This window comes from Macrobrachium nipponense, chromosome 4, assembly GCF_015104395.2.
Source record: "Macrobrachium nipponense isolate FS-2020 chromosome 4, ASM1510439v2, whole genome shotgun sequence".
NCBI classification, from domain to species: domain Eukaryota; kingdom Metazoa; phylum Arthropoda; class Malacostraca; order Decapoda; family Palaemonidae; genus Macrobrachium; species Macrobrachium nipponense.
The window spans coordinates 8,858,751-8,877,878 of NC_061100.1; the positions used below are offsets into that span (position 1 = coordinate 8,858,751).

A 19,128-nucleotide genomic window follows, 5' to 3' on the forward strand; every position below is an offset into this window, starting at 1 on the left:
AAAGTTTTTCAACAACTATTATTTTACGATAAACTGTAGAAACTTCTATTATATATATACATATGTTTATTTGGTGTGTTTTGCATATTATATTCTCTCTATCTCTCTCTCTCTCCATTTGCTCTCCCATTTTTTTCCCTCCTGGTCGGGTGACTGGCCCCCTTTGAGGCTGGGCCCTGGTGTAAAGAAACCAGCTTCACCCCCCTCTTACGGGCCCTGCCTATAAGTATTTTTCCGCAAATTAAAAAAAAAAAAAAAAATTTGTATGTCGACATAAATTACGTCTGGTCGGAACCCAAGAGACAATTTATCTCGAAGTAAAATACGTCCAATAGGCATTTAAGGGTTAACAAGTCAGTGTAAATTTGCTAAGCAAAAGACCACAAAACAGATCAATAGAACCGTAAATTCAAATGATGGCTCTAGCTCAAATGAAGAAAGTGTACATAAGACCACAGAAGTAGAACAATTTGCATTTCACATTAATTCTCTGAACAAAGATGCACAGAACGTCTTATGGCTCAAATAGAAATAAAAGAGATTTTCTGCTCCAAGACCAGTTCCATATGCATTGAAAATAGCTGTGGAAACTGATTGGTCTAAACCATTAGTTCCAATTGTTAAGGACAACGGTCAAGTTAGGTTATGTGGAGATTACAAGGTGACATTAATCCACAATTGCAAGTAGCACAACATCCATTGCCAAATCCTAAAGATATGTTCGCAACTTTGTCTGGATGCTCAGTATTTTCTAAGATAGATCTTAGACAAGCATTTCAACAACTTTCCATGGATGAGAATTCTCAAAAGCTATGTACTGTAAACACACATTTAGGGCTGTATCGTCCGAAAAGACTTCCCTATGGTGTTGCTAGCAGTCCAGCAATATGGCAGTAAACAATGGACAAAATATTTGCAGGTATGTCAGGAGTATCCATTTTCATTGATGACATATTAGTCGCTGGCAACAACAAAAAAGAAAGGTTACGTGCAGTTCTAAAGAAAGTAAAGGAACACAATATCAAGGTCAACCAGAGTAAATGTATTTTAGAAGTTGACTTGGTAGAGTATTTAGGCTTTATTGTAAAGGTAAAGGTTTCATAAGACTCAAGATAAGGTAAATGCAGTGCAGTCACCAAAGTTACCAGAAAATGTCAAGGAATTGCAACTCCTTTTTAGGTTTTGTGACATTCTATGGTTGTTTCATTCAAAACTTAGCAACAATTGCTCACCCATTATACAATTTGCTGAACAAAGATGTAAAATGGAATTGGACAAATAATGTCAAAATTCTTTTGAAAGAATCAAAGCAGACGTGACATCACCCACATTCCTAGTACATTATCAAATGGATTTGCCAGTAAAGTTAGTTTGTGATGCCTCAAACATAGGATTAGGTGCAGTACTAGCACACGTGATGCCAGATGGTACAGAAAAACCTATAGCTTTTGCCTCCAGAGTATTGAACAAAGCAGAGAGAAATTACTCACAAATAGAAAAGGAAGCATTAGCACTAGTGTATGGAGTAAAAAAGTTCCATATGTACCTGTAGGGCAGGAAAAGGTTCACATTAGTTACAGACCACAAACCATTATTGATGATTTTAGGTCCAAAGGCAAGTTTACCGACGTTAGTAGCTGCAAGACTACAACGTTGGGCAATCATATTAGCGGCATATGATTACAACATAGAATATAGACCAACATCTAAGATGGGTAATGCAGACGCTTTGTAGAGATTGCATGTAGACAAAGCACCAGAACAACATGAGGAAAGTATTCTTTGATTTTCTGCTTATAATTTACCTATTACAGCTAAGGAAATAGCACAAGGTACAAGAAAGACCCAGTACTCTCAAAGTAGTGAAGTCTAATAGCTGACAACGAGATATTTGTGAAGAAGATGCCAATTGTAAACCATACAAAGAAATGTGGAATGAATTGCACTGTGTTGCTAATGCATTAAGGAATAGAGTTCTATCAGAAATACATGCAGACCACCAAGGATGTATTTTGAGAGGATCAAGAGTAGTGATTCCAAATGCATTAAGGAATAGAGTTCTATCAGAAATACATGCAGACCACCAAGGTATTGTCAGATCAAAGTCAATTGCTAGAAATTATGTTTGGTGGCCAGGTGTTGATAGGAACATTGACAATTTGGTTAAGAAGTGTATGAATTGTGCATCACAACAAACAATCCAAAACCAACAAGAATGCACCCATGGAAATTACCCAGATACCCGTGGCAACGTGTACATATAGATTTTGCAGGTCCATTTTTAGGATACTCATATCTGATATTAGTAGATGCATATAGTAAGTAAGTGGCCAGAAATTATACCAATGCAAACAACTTCATCGGTAGCAACTATAAGATCACTCATGCAAATCTTTGCAACGCATGGTTTGCCAGAAAAGATAGTAACAGACAATGGCCCACAGTTTACTTCACAGGAGTTTAAGGAATTTCTGAATGTAAATGGTATACAACATACATTATCAGCAACTTATCATCCATCCACGAATGGTGAAGCAGAAAGATTTGTTCAAACTTTCAAACATAATATGAAGTGTAGACAAGCAAACTCTGGTAATGTAGCATCTCACATTGCAAAGTTCCTATTATCCTATAGAATAAATGTGCATAATACTACGGGTGTAACACCTTCTTATTAGTTGATGGGGAGGAGGATCAGGAATAAGTTAGATTTAATGTATTCAAGCTTGCAGAGTCAGTTAGAACAGAAAGGTTAAGATCAAGTAAAAAAAACAATTCCCAATGTAAGACATTTCACTCCTTCAGGTTGCGTAATGGTAAGATCATACAATACACCAGAAAAATGGGTACAAGGAGCCAAATTGTCAGGAAGATAGGTAATTTACATTATGATGTTAATGTCGGTGGAAAGATTGTAAAACGTCATGTTGATCAGTTGCAGTCATTTAGTACAAATCATACAGAAGTACAAGTTTCAAATACCTCAGACTTAAATAACTCAGATATGCAAACTGCTCACCAAGATGTTCGACCACCAACTGTAAATAGAGAGGAAAATCATGCAACAGCTCAGAACACACCTATAGTACTCCCTAACAGAATGAGTAGAGGAAAACCTCCTGAAAGATTAGATTTGTAAATGTGAGGAACAGTTGTTTCTTAGTCACAGGTAAAGGGGGAGGAGACTGTCATGTATGCAAGATGTTATGTAACGAGCGCGGGGAAAACTTAGCTCCTCAGACACGTTCGGTTCAGAGCTATTGCACTGTGTTGCATAATGCGTAAATGTTATAAGTATAACCAATTGTTATTGTGTTAGTATCGAGTCCGACACACAGGCTTCGATCTTATAAATTCTACCTCATGTATGCAGGATATGATTCCTTATTGTGTATAGAGCTCCGATGCCCAAATGTTTGTTATGATTCTATTATATACGCTTTTTGTATTTTTTATATTCCACTACCCGCCTTCCTCAATGTAGTTTAGCCCATAAACACAAGCAAGAAGATATTGCTTTATCATTGCCCTTCATCCGGAACCTCGGCGACGAGAAGTGGAATACTACCTCCAATACTAAAACACCATCTTTCCCTCTACCTACAGGTAAGAGAGTGAAGAATTGTCGTATGGGTCATATAACTAAAGCAGACCCAAAATAATGACACAAAACAATTACTAATACTGTAAAGTAACCAAGTCTGCAAATCTTATTACAACTACCTAGAACAATACTCAAGCTCTATAGCATTGCTAGTTCAACAAAAGACTTAACAATAAAAATTTCATGCATCCAAATTATTAGCGAATATATTTTTCTCTCAAGTTATATGTATCATAAAATAATTATTCCTATTCCTGCTCCAAATATTACTGTAAATGCTTTACCAATCCAACTCTACAAAGCAATAAGCAACTAACTGTGGGAAGTAATGCATACCCATTTACTTTTAATATTCCTGAAAATAAACACACACAAAATGTATTCCAACACTACCTATGTACAGTGAAAATAAATTAAAGTACATAATTTCTTGAAATGTATACATTTTACAGTTGCCTACCTTATGTGAATCCCTAGACCTGTGAAGATGTCTAATCCACACACCATTGATTCAACCAACCAGTCATCTTGGTCAGCAAAGAGTCGTACCATTCACTCTGCCATTGGAGCCTCAGGGTGAATGGAAGTTTGATTTGACAAAACTATCAACTTTGCGCATCACTTCCCTTAGACTACGTTCTATAATGGCCATATCAACATCCTCTGATCCTGAACCTCCAGACCTGGAGGAGTTTTCTGAAGAAGAATCGCATCATTTCCTTGACTTGTCACTGCAATTGCTTTCAAAATGACTAACACTACTTTGTGAAAAATAGTGCGCTCACTCTGGTCAATTCCACTAACACTTCCGGAACTTGGTCCTGCACCGATATCCATTGCATTGGAGCTGTGGTTTGGTAATGTACTGTGTTCCGCTGGTCCTCCACAAGGCACACACTCCAACAACCTTCTATCTTTCACAGCACGGATGAGGAGGTGAGCCAAGTTACAGGGCTCCTCTGCTAATACGTCCTGGAGGGCCAGCGTACTCCCATAACACAAGACCTTATTATAAAGATCAAGCACTTTTCGCCACACTATTGTATGTGTCCCGAGTGAGAGGAGTCATAAGACGCTCTAGTCCTGAGTAAAATTCCTTTCTATCAGTCACAGAAAGATTAGCTTTGACTGATATTAAAGATTCCCAAAGTATTAAAAAAGGGATTTTGACGTAGGAAAAATCTATTTTGGGCAAGGAAGCCGTGTCGCAGTGAAATGTGTGTCCTCTTTAGCACTATTTCTAGTAAAATATTGCTATAATACCAGAGAACTGCTAAATTGGACATGTCAGAAGTCTCTGACTCGCTCACCTAAATAAAAGGTGTCGGTATAAAACTGGGGCGAGTGTTAAACACTACCACAGCAACCCCTCCAATTAGCCTTTTCCTCATCAAAAGACCCGCCTAAATACGGGGAGCCGACCCATAGGTCACACCTAGACTACCTGTTGAAGGAGTCTGTGACGGCACACTTATCGATAGCATTGAAGCTTGGTGACACAGCAAGGGGGGGGGGGGGGGATTCACTGGGCGACACGGCTCCTCGCCAGAAATAGATTTTTCCTACGTCAAAATCCCTTTTCTGGGCTCAGCCGTGTCGCTCCGTGAAATTGTACCAGAGAAACACCAAGCTACACCCCTCTGAAAAGAAATACAATATTAAATTGAACTTAGAAGGGTTAAAGAAATCAAAAAATAGTCTAGAATTGGAATAATACAAGTTATTATTTACAAAAACTATACCTCATAATAGCAATAACATGTGGCAACAAAACACGCAGCTAATAAAATAATTACTAATAATTTGTATAAACATAACACTATACACCAATCCTAACAACTAAGACATTTGCTGAGGTAGGTAAAATGTTAATGAGGCTGGCATAATGGAAAAGATTCATATGACACAAGGACGGTAACTATATTGATGTAGTAGCAGGAGACTGGTCTCCCTACAGCTATTGCATGATATTTAAGATCCTCCAAAGACTTCAACCCTTAAACGCCGACTGGACATATTTTACGTCGACATTTTTTGTCTCTTGGGTGCCGACTGGACGTATTTTACGTCGACATACAAAAGTTTTTTTAAAAATTCGCGGAAAATACTTTTAGGCCTACCAGCCGAAAACTCTTGAATCACGACACCTTGGGGGGATGCTGGGAGTTCACGGATCAAGGTGTTTTGTTTTGTTTACAATCGATAGGCAGGGCAGGCACAAGCGCGAATTTCTTTCTTGCCGCACTAAAAAGTATCTGTAACACATCTCGGAAATTATTTCGTCACTTTGACATAATTTTTTGTACCATTGTAAATTAGCCGTTACATGGAGTATTATATATGGAAAATGTGCGCATTTTTATGTAGAATACAACAATAAAATACTCATGATTGTAGCTTTTATCAGTTTTGAGATATTTTCATATCAATAACGATAATTGCCAAAATTTCAACCTTCGGTCAACTTTGACTATACCGAAATGGTAGAAAAACGCAATTGTAAGCTAAAACGCTTATATTCTAGTAATATTCAATCATTAACCTTAATTTTGCAACTAATTGGAAGTCTCTAGCACAATATTTCGATTTATGGTGAATTTTTGAAAAAACTTTTTCCTTACGTCTGCGCGGTAACTCTTCCGAAAAAAATCATACATGCGATTGTGTAATGTTTGCACCATTTTAAAATTAGCCGTTATATAAAGTTTTATATATGGAAATGTGCGCAACGTTTCATGCACAATACAACTAAAAACAAACCCATGGGTTTGTAGCAATTTTTTATTCAGTTTTAAGATATTTTCATATAAATAACGATAATTGCCAAAATTTCAACCTTCGGTCAACTATGACTACCGAAATGGTCGAAAAAACGCAATTGTAAGCTAAAACGCTTATATTCTAGTAATATTCAAGCATTTACCTTCATTTTGCAACAAATTGGAAGTCTCTAGCACAATATTTCGATTTATGGTGAATTTATGAAAAAAATTACATTTTCTTTACGTCCGCGCGGTAACTCTTCCAAAAAAATCATACGTGCGATTGTGGTATTGTTTGCACCATTTTAAATTAGCCGTTACATAAAGTTTTATATATGAAAATGTGCGCAATTCCATGTAGAATACAACAAAAATAATTGAAGGTTGTAGCTTTTCTCATTTTCGAAATATTTGCATATAAATCACGATAAATAGAAAAAAAAACCACGTTCGATCAACTTTACTCTACCGAAATGGTCAAAAAAGCAATTGTAAGCTAAAACAAACTCTACAGTCTAGTAATATTCAGTCATTTATCTTCATCTTGAAACAAATTCGAAGTCTTTAGCAAAATATTTAGATTTATGGTGAATTTAAAAAAAAATCTTTCCTTCCCTCCGCGCGCGGATTCTCCGCCACAAATCTCCGAAATATGTACGTACCATTCTCGGAATATTTGCTCCGTTTCATATTAGGCATTTCATAGAGTTTTATATATGAAAATGTGCAATTTCATGTAGAATAAAACGAAAAATATTTGAAGGTTGTAGCTTTTCTTATTTCCAAAATAATTGCATATAAAAAACATATATAAAAAAATTCGACATTCGGTCAAATTTAACTCGTCAGATATGGTCGAAAACTGCAATTGTAAGTTAATACTCTTACAGTATAGTAATATTCAATCATTTGTTCTTCATTTTGAAAGTAATTGGAAGTCTCTAGGACAATATTTAGAATTATGGTGAATTTTTGAAAAAAATATTTGTTTATGTCCGCGCGTTACGAATTCATGCATTATTTTGTGATAATATTTTCTCTGTGTTGCTTTGATCGTTTTACAATGTGTTATATACCAAATGATCGCAATTTAGTGTACATTACAACAAAATAAAAGTAACTTGTTACCTTAACCGTTTTGCGCACAGCGCGATTTGAATACAACTATATATGAAATTTCGGTTTTGCGCTATCATATATCGCATTATTTATATATGATAATGATAATTTTTTTCATTCTGATGGTTGCATACTAAACTTCAGGCAATGACAAAAAAAGGGAGCCAAAAATACTTAATCTTTGAAAAAACCTAAGCGCGCTGTGATTTTTTGAAAAAAAATAAAAAAATTTTTTCGCTTCCGCACTCACTCCGAAACCCCTCCGGCCACACGGGAGACAAATTTTTTTTTACCGCTCCGGCGTAAGAAGGTTAAGGTAATGCTTTTTGAAAACCAAGGGTGACTTCCAACCAGTATACTTCTTCAGATCATCGAAGTTCATATATTTGAAGAAATTTACAGAAGTTGCTATAGCCCGAATGTCATGCACCTTGGGAAATGACCCCTGGGCTGGCTTTCTTTTCTTGATAAAATACAAAATCTGCTGCTAATCCCTGTTTAGAGATAGTGTACCACCATCTTTTCTAATGAAAAGGGGGCCCTCGGAATAGGTAGATGTCCTAGATAAATAGTCTTAAGAGTTTTAACAGGACATAAAAGATGGATCCGCTGCGGAAGCGGAACAATCTTCCATGGAGAACCACCTCATCAAGGGGTCTTCATTCTTAGCCAGAAATTCTTTATTTGGTGAAAGCAACACGTCCCCCGAGGAAAGGTAACTCACTATGACGCTTCATCTCTAGATAAAGATGACAGCTCCGATATCCTGGCAACTGAAGCCAGACTCAATAAAAACAGTGACTTACGCAAAATGGTTTGGTAATCACATTTGAAGTTGTCTGTTTCCGAGGCTAACCTGAGAACATCGTTAAGAAACCATGACACTGACGACGGTCTGTGAATGGGCCCGCAGGCGTGCACATGCCCTTGGGATAGAGGTGAAAATAAGACTCGGTTATATTGATACCGAACCCGAGAAGAAAAATCTTTTTCAGAGCCGACTTAATGGTTGTTATTGTTGCAGCTGCCAAGCCTTGTTCAAACAAAGACCTGAAGAAGGTTATAGCCACGTTCATTGTCATTACTTTGATATTTGATTCCCTGAGGAATGAAGACACTTTCTTAACTGCTGAATCATACTGGCAAAGCATAGATTCTCTCTCTTATCTGACTCTAAGAACAAAATGTTCTGTGGATCAATGTCCCCTACTCTCTTACCTGCAAACTTCATGAAATCCATAAAGTTAGGGTTTTGTGAAGACCTGAGGAATCGAACACAGTCCTCGTTTGAACTTGTTGCGACAGCCTCAAGTCCGGGAGAGGGTGAGGACGAAGACCTAGTTCCAGGAGAAGGGGAAACCAATTGCTCTTGGGCCAGTGAGGAGCTATGAGAGCCACCTGACCTGCGAAGGATCTCAACTTGTGCAGCACCTTCAGGAGAAGGTTCACTGGAGGGAATAAATAAATCTTCATCCACTGGTTCCAATCTATACTCAGGGGGTCCGTAGCGAATGCCAGAGGTTCAGATTTGGGGCTACGTAACAAGGCAGCTTGTGGTTTGCCTCTGTAGCAAACAGATCTACTTCCAGACCTGGTACTCTTTTGCAAACCCTCTTGAAGGATTCTTGGTCCAGTGACCATTCTGACTCCAGAGGGACTGGATCGAGGGACAGTGCGTCTGCCACTACATTGTGGACTCCCGCCACATGGGTAGCCGACAGATGCCAGGTGTTCTTGGCTGCTAGAGAAAAAATTGCTACCATCACGTGGTTCACATGGCTTGACTTTGAACCACCCCTGTTTATACAGTGTACCACTACCGCACTGTCGAGAACCAACCTGATATGAGTGTTCTTTGGAGGACGAAGCTTTTTTAAAGTCAGAAACACTGCCATAGCTTCCAGAATGTTGATGTGAAGCTTTTGGAACTGAGGAGACCAAGTTCCCTGAACCTTCTCGTGCTGTGAATAACCTCCCCAACCTGTCAGTGATGCGTCGTATGCACCACAAGGACGGGGGAGGAAACTGCAATGGTAACTCTTTGGCTAGGTTTGTGGCCTTTGTCCATGGGCACAGACGTTTTCTGAGAATCAGAGGTATCCGGGCGAACTTGTCCCGGGGACACTTGGCATTTGCCTTTGAACGCCAAACTCGATTGATGTCCTTGAGCTTGGCTTTCAACAGAACGTCCGTGACCGAGGCAAACTGGAGCGAGCCTAGATCCTCTCCTGATTCCTTCGAAGTCTTTGCCATTTTAAGAAATTGTCTTGTTGCCTTGGCAATCTCCTTCCTCTTCCCTGCTGGAATGGAAAGTGTGTGTGAATCCAGGTCCCAATGAAGACCTAGCCACTGGAACTTGGACTCGGAGTCAACCGGGACTTGGTCCTGTTGATCTTGAACCCTATATATTCCAGGAAAGACATGACCTTGTCCGTGGCTTTCATGCACTTGTCTTGGTCCATCTCCCAGATTAGCCAGTCGTCAGGTACGCCACCACCAATATACCCCCTCCCTTGAGACCTTAGCTCCTGCACCACTGCCTCCGCCAGTTTCGTGAAAACCCTTGGTGCTATATTTAGCCCGAAGGGCATTACCTTGAGGAGTAGGCTTCTTTCCCTAGTTTGAAGCCGAGGAATGGTCGGAAGTGCCGAGCTATCGGACATGATAATAGGTGTCTGTAAGATCTATAGAGGTGGTGACGGCCCCACAGGGAAGTAAGGTCCGCACCTGAGAGATGGTCAGCATTTTGAACTTGTCGCAACGAATGTACAAGTTTAAACGGGACAAGTCTAAGATCCCCCTTCTTTTGTCGGTCCCTTTCTTCGGGACGCTGAATAGACAACCTGAAATTTCAAGTTCTTTGTCCTGGAGACTGCTCTCCCTTCTGGAGAAGGAATCCCTGGCGTAATCCATCAACTCTTGCGTTGGTTTCCTGATAGAAGGTGATGGGTGACGAGGAGGCCTTTGATCCAACTCCAGCCTAGGCCTCTGGATACTATGCTTTTGTTCGCCCTAACTGCTGAACCCCCAACGATGACGAAAAGAGGTACAGCCTGCCTCCTACCTGAGAAACTTCATTGAGATGATGAGGGCCGGGATCCTCTTCCTGACCTCGCACCTCTAGCTCGCCCTTGGGCTCTGGCTCCTCCGCGCTGACGAAAGAATCCTCTAGCCCTGCCACCCCTAGCAACCCTGGTAAAGGGGTGAAATGCCCGACTCTCATAGACCGGGTTAAAAGCGGGCGACACTGAATACTGAGGGGAAACCTGTTGGTTAGTCGATGGCGAAAGGAAGACAAATTGATGCTGTTGATGAGGCTGAGCCTTAGAAGTCGAAGGCTGGGATACTTGTTGAACTGGAACAGCTTGTAGCACAGGATGCTGTTGCGGAACTTGGAAAGGTTGGAACCTCCTTTGCCTTTTCCTAGCCCTAAAACTGGAGGGAGAAGACTCCGATTTCCTTTTGAAAGGAATTCCCCAACGCAATCTGATGCTTTGATTAAGACGTGATGCCTCGCTCTGAACCTCGTTTACTGCCGAAGCTGGGAAGAGATCTGCACCCCAGATTGAGGAAGCCAGAAGCTTGTTGGGTTCGTGCCTGATCGTAGCCTCAGATAGAACATGCTTCCTGCAATTTCTCCTAGCAACCGCAAAGTCGTACAAGTCACATTGCATGCCCAAAAGTAACGACTTCGCAATGACCTTAAGCAGCGGCTCCTGAGCGTACTCCCGAGCCGCCGTCTCTGTCATCACTAGGGAGTTAAGAGACCTAGCGAGGCGTGTCTTAGCATCAAATTCTGCTTGGATCAGTGCGTCTGACAGCTTAGGAAGGCGCTCACTAAACAAAGTGATTGCACAATCTGGCTTCAGCTTGCCTACTGAGAATGTAGCCAGCAAATCCTCCCACAATCCTCCCTACCTGGGAGTAGCAATGATGTGGGATCTGTCTCCCTAAGCTGGGGCATGGGCCTCTTCCCGAGCACTGCCTGGAGGGTAAGTTCTGCTACCTTTGATGTAAAAGGTAAAGGGTTCTCGTCATCAGTTGTAAACATTGTGAAAGGGCTTTTAAATGCTGTTACTCTAGTATTTGAGCAGTTCCACTCTTCTAGGCTCCGTATCCATGTTTGCTGAGCCTGATCTCTAGAAAGGATAAGTGTCTCCTTGGGGACCTTATCCTCTCTAACTAGAGCTGCCTCCGTAAGCCTAACATAACCTATAAATGGAGGCTGTAACCCTTCGGGAAAGAACTCGAAATCCTCGAGTCTACGTGCGCCACAACCTTCTATAGTTAACATCCCGTTGACGAACAGAGCGAAGTTCGCCACCCTCCAAGGATTACCAGGGTGGAACGGAGGGAGCGTGGACCCGTCAGGCATGCTCTGAGCTTGCACCAAGCTACTAGAAGGTGCCGGAACTGCCGACTCCTGTCTGAGACCTGCAATCAGGGAGTCCTGTGCACCTAACCTCTTAAACACCTCTTCAAACCTTGCTGCAACTGAGCTGACTAAGCTACCAAGGCTACTGACCTGATGTAGAATATTCGTATTGAACTGGTCTTGGGCAATGAAAGGAGAATCCTCCTGCCCCTCCTGCGGTACCTTATGAGGTATCCGATCCCCTAGACGTTGAAGGAATGGGACTTGTGGGGCAATAGGAGAGAATTCCCTCCATGAGACCTTGGATTTGAAGGTTTAGAGAAAGACTTCATCCTAGGTTTAATATTGTGTATGAAACCCTCTGCCTGCCCAGGCCTTGGCTTTGTCTCTGATCTGCCTTTAAGCAAGGTTTTACCTGAAGGTTTTTTCTTTAATTTAGGAATCACAGAGAAGGAATGCAACCTGGTAGGGGGCAACCCTCCTGTGAAACCCATGAACGGAACTTGGAAGTAGAGGGCGAGGGAAGAATCAAGGAGTCACTCGGAGGAAAGACCCCGGTGAACCAACTAAGCTAGCCCTCGTGAACACTGTTACCTGTACCCATATCTAGTGTAACGGGCAAATCCTCAACCACTTCAAGTGAGACTCCTTCCAAGCCAAGGTCCGGCAATTCTGCCTCTTGCTGTTCCATAACTGAGTCTTGGATTGATTTGATAATCGGTGCCGCTACTTTTGGGTCAATGTATCCGGCAGATTTCCCAGCTGGGAAGATCAAAGTCGCCATATCTTGGGACAGGAATATACGGCTTAGCCTTCCCTAGCCTGTTCCGTCCAAACCCTCCAACCCAGATCTTGAGGGTGGAGAGTGCAGCATCCTTAATAGACTGCTCAGCCTGTAATGCAAGGAATGTGTCAATACTGTAAATTCCTTGAACATTATGCTTATAATTGTTGATTAATCAATGTAATTTAATTTTAAAGAAAATTTTATTGTTCATTTATTTAATTTCATTACATTTTATTTAATTGTTTTTTTTTCTTTTTTAGTTTTTATTTATTTATTTATTTATTTATCTATTAAATTTTTTTTTTTTTTTTACAAGTAGTGTAATATAATTCCATCACAATATACATAGAACAAGCAGTGCGGTAACTTACCGAAGAGGTAGCCTGTTGTACCAAGTCGTAGCAGGCAAAGCAGTTATCGTGATGCCAGACCACGGACTCAGTAAGCAAACACTGCGCAAGAGGCGTGGCCCGACAAAACGACAAAAAGTCATGGCCGCACGGATCTTGCAGAGCAGCACTACAAGCCGGCAGCCAGACACTGAGTGGCCTGTAAGTGCAATAATATATAAGAACAATTGCACAAACTTATTAGGATATTATATATAAGTATTATATGCCGGAGCATTCCGGACTGAAAAATATAACAAATATGTATATATATTCATATATTTACGTCCCGGGGACTGTGTAATGAAATAAAACAACCCGGAGCTGTATGACCCGGGGTGGGGGTACACGGAGTAACCCGGGACGGCCACATGAACTCGCAAGTTTCCGTGGCAAAAGAAATAAAAATAATGATAAAAAATAATGAAAACTAAATAACAAATACAGTGGGGCCTCGTTATCCACGGGGGATAGGGCCCAGAACCCCCCGTGATAAGTAAATACCCATGTTATCCTGATACCCCCCTCAAAAATTGCTTAAAACTGCCTACTTTAATAGTTAACCCACCCAAGACCACTATTCCAATGTTTATAACTGCCTACTTTAGTTCAAACACCAAATATGTTTTCAACTATCACCTAAACTAAATTCAAGACAGTTTAAGTTATTGTACAAAAACTTAGCCTTAAAAAATAAATGTAGTATATGTACTACTGTACATATGTAGCCTATTAGCCTAGGGATTACAGCTAGAAGCTGTAATCCCTAGGCTGTAATCCTTCGTCACAACACGTTAATATATTCCACGTAAAAACCTCATCTGACCTTTAGGCGTCTTTCCCATAAGAGTAAAAGAGCAGGGCTTTTGGATGCCACATAATTAACTCGTTTATATGGGTACAATTTAAAGAACGCGCCGCACACCACATTTCATAACAACAACAAACAAAACTTGGACAAACGTGAGTAGGCCAGTGTTGCCAACTGGGAATGGCAATTTCTTGCTAGATTTTGTTCCATAAAAGGCTAAAAAAAATCACATACCGTATATACTCGAATAACGTGCAATCTCCCATATCGTGCGACCCCAAATTTTCACCAATAAACAGTGGTTTTGTCATGTATCTTCATGTATCTGCAAGTTCATAAGGTTGGTGGTTTAGCCCTGCTAATGGCCGAGTCATTCAGATGTGTTGTGATGCTAGTCAAGTTACGGTAATTTTCTTATTAATCTCGAGAATTGAATAGAAAATCTCAAGATTAAAAAAAATCCCAAGATAATAAAATAATTGTAAAAATAACACGCCTTGGAGTCCTTAATCATTTCTCTCTCTCTCTCTCTCTCTCTCTCTCTCTCTCAGGAATAAATACGTACGTACTGTAATTTGAGTCTTTCACCAACAGGTATCAGTAAATGTGTAGACATTGTGTGCGTGTTTAAAAAAAAAATGTGCAGTACACACATTCCAATGTTTCGGTTTTTGGAATTTTTCAGATTTCGGAAATGTGAGGTCAGATGCATAATCAACAACACAACTACTGCAGCAAAAACATTTTTTCCCTTTATGTTTTTTATTATTGTTATTTATTAATTACAGTTTATTTAAATAAATATTAATATAATACTGTTAAATGAATGTGAGATAATTAAGATCACCTATAATAAAATAGTGGGACAATTAATACCATATGTTCACTAATAGGTATTATTTTCAAACAACATTCCGTAAAACACAAAAATATATGTACATAAACAATCAAAATATAATATGTTTGCAGTTCAACTTGTGAATTTTAACAATAAGTATGACTATATAATATATTTCATCATATCGATCTTGAAGTTGAAGAGTCTTAAAATTCTGAGGATGGTCCGGGAAAAGATTTGTACTTTGTGATTACGTATCGCTACAACACCATGTGGTATTTTCATACCACTAATAATTGATGACGCATCGCTACCGACACACTGGTGTTTTTTCATTAAAACAATATACGTTAAAGTTAAAATGATCATATTATATTATTGTTTACACGAAGGAATAATTATATAAAGAAAATTATTGAGTAATTTTTGCTGTCAGCAGTCTTAGAAACAAATCACGAAAAAATGGTAACGTTCAAAACCAATAGTGCCATCCATGGCATATGTCTATAAATAGAACAGAAGCAGAGGGCAGTCATTGGATAAAGAATCTCCTCATGGCTAACCAAACCACCAACCGAATCAGGTGTTAGTTTTATACTACTCTGTAATTTCTTTGAGAATGAAACGTTTACTCACCCACCGCGAAGCTAACCGATGATGTATGTGTTTTTGCATACAGTACGTAGTTTTAGTTTTTATTAGTGTAAGTATTTTACTGATTTCATGAACAATAGAATGATTCCTTCTCATTACTTTGAATGCAAAATGGCTTGAAGATTCTTCCGCAAAAAGAAGAGAGAATTTCCTTAGAAGATGATACCTATTTACTAACGTGGTTGACATACCTTCAAAACAAAATTCAGCTTTTTAATCTCTCTGGCAAAAAATGTTAATCTATCCCGGCGACTAACAAACAACAAAATTTTTTGTTTGTTTTATTTCTTAACCAAGTAGTACGTACTTAGTCCGTACGTAGTCCAGTGCACAGCTGTCCGTCTGATCATACTCATATGATTAACTTTGTATATAAAAGTATGTATATATAACTGTTAACTTTGTATATAAAAGTATGTGTACATAACTGTATGTAGTATTTGTATAACGATGGTAAATATGTATAGCCTAGTATTTATGCATTATATTATTAAAGTGTTTGAATGATGCTAAAGTATTTCAATATGCGAGGAAACAGTAGTAAATTTCCCCACAATGAGTTTGGGTACATATGTATATCTAAGATGACTTAAATTATAAAAGCCTTTTATGTATAATCTAGTTTTTGCAAAAACAACACAGATCTTACAAAAAATTACTTATGTGAAGATGTTTTAGTAGTAGTCAATGATAGTTATTGTATCGTTAAAAATATCAAAGTGAACGAAGTCGCAAAGTCGATTCTATGTCATGTTTTCCTAAACGCGTTGACTTAAAGGAGAACGTTATTTTGGTTGTTTTATCACTGCCACAAACCCATAACAATGCAGTGTATGTATGATAATTCTAAACTATTATTCACTACCAAAATAACGATGATATTTTGTATTGAAAATTAATGTTACGTATATTCCAAACATTATTACTGCGTAGCATGAATAGTACTATAAATATTTCGAAAGATAATCTTGCTGTGAACGCTAACCATAATTTGATTTTCATATACGTACGTACATTTTGTCAGCTGGCTGGCCTCGCATAGATAAAATTGATTTCACTGATATGGAATTACTCCATGAATAGCCTTTTTATTATGAAGATATGACGACTTAAAGGAGAATGTTATTTTTGGTTGTTTTATCACTGCCACAAACCCTAACAATGCAGTGTATGTATGATAATTCTAAACTATTATTCACTACCAAAATAACGATGAATTTTGTATTGAAATTAATGTTACGTATATTCCAAACATTATTACTACGTAGCATAAATAGTACTATAAAACTTTCGAAAGATAATCTTGCTGTGAACGCTACCATAATTTGATTTTCATATACTATACGTACATTTTTGTCAGCTGGCTGGCCTCGCATAGATAAAATTGATTTTACTGATATGGAATTACTCCACGAATAGCCTTTTTATTATGAAGATATGACGATAATATATAAGGTAAAAAATGCTTTTATGTATTTCGTTTACGCTTCGTCGCCAATAACAAACAGCAATACTTACGATAATCTATGACAAATAGCGTTTGTATGACTTCATTGTTCAGAGAAGTTATATACGAATACTGCCAAAATAATAATGAAGTTCGAATTAATTCTATTCCTTAATGTTATTTACTACTGTAATTACACTACCACTACTATTAAAATTTCTAAAAGTTTATCAAACAAAAAATGTCGCTTTGAACGCAACCGCATACATAAACCATTTTCGTACGTAAAGGTATATGCTTACATTTTGTGGCTGGCCACTCCGACGATAAGTTGAGTGCAATGATGTGGAATTATTCTTTGAATAGGCTATTTATTATGAAGATATGACTATAATATATATGGTAAGAATGGTTTTATTACCTTTATTGTCAGTTAATATCATAATGTGAATCTGTTTGTGTACGTTGGTGGTTTATCGCACTGCAACTACGCTTAGACCTACCAATGAACGTTCATTCATAAACCTTGAATAGGCTATTTATTTTGAAAATAGGACAATAATATATTAGGTGAGAATGGTTTTTTTATTACCTTTATTGTCAGTTTAATATCATTATATGAGTCTTTAAATGAAGGTTGGTAGTTATCGGACCACGGCCGAGGGTTAGCCTACGAAAAACATCGCATACGCAACACGACAAACCCGTGATGCAGCGATTCATACCAGTGATGTTAGCATGAGAAGCGGTCCAAGAAAAAACCCTTGATAACTGGATCCGTGAATACTGATCCGTGAATAAGCGATGCCCCACTGTATAATATCTCCGCCTACGGAAGAGTAACTCCCGTAAACACATAACCCTCAACGACTACCGGATAAGAAGGGAATGTTTTCTAGGCGGATGGATGTAAGCTCCAGGAGCTGAAAGAAGCAGAGCTGCAAACAAAATCCACGGAAGCCGAGGCTGAATACGCAGTGCGACCATCAACTCCGGAGGCGGTCGGCCTTTAATGAAGCGACACCCACCAACCTGAGGTCCTTGGAGGACCCTCTACAACAACTCCCCCCCCCCCAACCCCGCGCTGATGGGAACGGCCATCAGCGACAACCAGGGCGAGAGGAACGGCCCAACTACTGGGGGCCCCACGTGAGGGGGAGGGAGGGAGGGCTGATGGGGAGACATCACGTGACCAGCGTATCCTCGCGAATAAAGGATCATGAGGAAAACGCAGGCATAGCCTATATAGGCTAGCTGACCGAACATCCAACATATACATAGACAAAATAAATCAATTACTTACAGCTAAAAGAAAAGAATCCATGCTTTAACACGGGGAGCGATAATGAAAAATAAAATGTCGTAAAATATAAAACGCAATGAAGGCCACTCTATAACGGTGGGCGCCAAAATGGAAAAAGCTACTTGCCTATGACAAAACGAAAAGAAACAGCAAGCTGACGAAAAGAAAAAAAGGGGAAAATTCTTGAATGAAATATACCAAACTTAAAAATAAATAAAGGGGGGGGGGGGGACGGTGGATATACAGTGAAGCACGTAACAAAGGAAACGTGTGCGAACGCAGACCCTCGTGAAAAACATGGAAATAATGAAAATAAAAAAACATAAATGAAAACAAGATCGACAAAACAACTGCCACCCAAGACATACATAAAAATATATACTGAAATATCACAAGTTACGAGTATCATATACTATATATATAATGAAATAATCACAAGTTACGAGTAGGAAGGAAACCCACTCGAAACTGGTACAAAAAAACAAGGGAACGGGAACGACGTAATGGCGACTCGCCGCCGCCCGCTACGGAAAAGAGACGCCTAACAAAACCCTCAAATAAAGGCAAAACCACTCCCTAAATATTGAAAAAGGGCGAACCAGTACTTAACTTGGGTGAAGAGGCAGATTGACGATCCATAACGATAAAGAATAAAGAAACCAATGAAAAGGAACAGATAGCTTTATACAAGCGTTCAAACGCTGGGAGGCTATCGATAGAATGCCGTCACAGACTCCTTCAAAAGGGGAGCTAGGTGTGACCTATGGGTCGGCTCCCCGTATTTAGGGTCTTTTGATGAGGAAAAGGCTAATTGGAGGGGTTGCTGTGGTAGTGTTTAACACTCGCCCCAGTTTTATACCGACACCTTTTATTTAGTGTTGAGCGAGTCCGAGACTTCTGACATGTCCAATTTAGCAGTTCTCTGGTATTATAGCAATATTTTACTAGAAATAGTGCTAAAGAGGACACATTTCACGGAGCGACACGGCTGAGCCCAGAAAAGATACAATAACATGTTCTCTTTCAGTAGAACATCATT

The 19,128-nt window shown here is 39.2% G+C and overlaps 1 pseudogene; it reads right to left on the minus strand.

Annotated features, from left to right (window-relative positions):
* LOC135211549 (protein lines-like) overlaps positions 1–12,551 on the minus strand; it is a 53,917-nt pseudogene extending 41,366 nt beyond the window's left edge.
* Positions 12,552–19,128: the final 6,577 nt, after the last annotated feature.